Raw genomic sequence first — 1,536 nt, 5'->3', positions numbered from 1 at the left:
CTCTCCTCCCTCCATCTCATACAACATCTGGTCAGATTAGAGGAGAGGGTGGAGTCTGTCAACAGAACATAGAACATCTTCAACACACACCACACCACACCACACACACATATATATTTCAAGCCAGAGACCTTCCCTGGTGATGTCAGTGTTTGTTGTGTGGTTGTCTGGTATGATGGATCTTCTTGATTTGAACACAAAACCAGACCTTTAAATTGGATACAACTTTCCCTTCTTTCCTGAACATTTCTCCCTTTTGTGCAATTGTAAACCCTCTCTCTCTCTCTCTCTCTCTCTCTCTCTCTCTCTCTCTCTCTCTCTCTCTCTCTCTCTCTCTCTCTCTCTCTCTCTCTCTCTCTCTCTCTCTCTCGCTCTCTCTTCTCTCGATTTTAAATGGAAGAATGCTGTATTGGCAGGAAACTGTAAACATTGTTGTCATTGTTAATTTCTAATGGTAAACTCTCTCTTCCCCCTCTCTCAGGAGGTTGTTGGGCATCATCACTAAGAAAGACATTCTGAAGCACATGGCTCAGATGGCTAACAGAGACCCGGACTCTATCCTCTTCAACTGAGCTCCTCTCCTCCCTCCCTCCCTCTCCATCTCTCCACTCCTCTATGGGACTGGCAAATGAAGACCATCCTCTTCAACTGAGCTCCTCTCCTCCCTGTTTCCATCCATCTCTCCCTACCTCCATCTCTCCCTACCTCCATCTCTCCCTACCTCCATCTCTCCCTACCTCCATCTCTCCTTCCATCCTTTATGGGAGGAGGACACCAGCCCATAGGAGAGAGGACACTGTCTTGCTTTCTCAATAGGACTCACCTAAAGAAGAGGGGTGGTGGATACAGTACTATGGACACATTTCTACAACGAGGATGGAAAAATAGGAGAGAAAATCATGGAGCGGCAGGAATCCTAGTGGTTTAAGAGTGTTGGGCCAGTAACTGAAAGGTCGCTGGTTTGAATCCCCGAGCTGACTAGGTGAAATGTCTATTGAGATGCCCTTGAGCAAGGCACTTAATCCTAATTGCTCCTGTAAGTTGCTCTGGATAAGAGCGTCTGCTAAATGACTCAAATGTAAAATACATGCTGTACTGATACAGACACAGAGCTCTCTCCTGCACTGCAACCAGTACTATAGCTGGACAGAGAGAGGAGGAAGGAGGAGGAAGGAGGAGGAAGGAGGAGGAAGGAGGAGGAGGAGGAGGAGGAGGAGGAAGGAGGAGGGAGAGATGGAGTGATGAAAAGAGGAGAGAATTTCAGAATCATGATGGAAAATATAATGTTGCACCTAAACCACTGAGATCTAGAGAAAATAAGAGCAGGACAGTTGAGAGGTGGAGTGAGGAGAGGTGGAGAGAGGTGGAGAGAGGTGGAGAGAGGTGAGGAGAGGTGAGGTGGAGAGAGGTGGAGAGAGGAGAGGTGGAGAGCGGTGAGGTGGAGAGAGGTGGAGAGCAGTGAGGTGGAGAGAGGTGGAGAGCAGTGAGGTGGAGAGAGGTGGAGAGCAGTGAGGTGGAGAGAGGTGGAGAGAGGAG

The 1,536-nt window shown here is 48.4% G+C and overlaps 1 pseudogene across 1 annotated transcript in view; it reads left to right on the top strand.

Moving 5' to 3' along the window:
- LOC311119748 (H(+)/Cl(-) exchange transporter 5-like) overlaps nucleotides 1–1,165 on the top strand; it is a 27,698-nt pseudogene extending 26,533 nt beyond the window's left edge. The window contains exon 18 of the transcript XR_014615837.1: nucleotides 482–1,165. The product of XR_014615837.1 is annotated as a H(+)/Cl(-) exchange transporter 5-like (transcript). The remainder of the gene's footprint in view (nucleotides 1–481) is intronic.
- The last annotated feature ends 371 nt before the right edge of the window (nucleotides 1,166–1,536 follow it).

The sequence above is a fragment of the Coregonus lavaretus genome (genome assembly GCF_964263955.1).
Source record: "Coregonus lavaretus genome assembly, contig: HAP1_SCAFFOLD_3377, whole genome shotgun sequence".
NCBI lineage: Eukaryota > Metazoa > Chordata > Actinopteri > Salmoniformes > Salmonidae > Coregonus > Coregonus lavaretus.
This window is presented reverse-complemented; position numbering and strand designations above follow the sequence as displayed.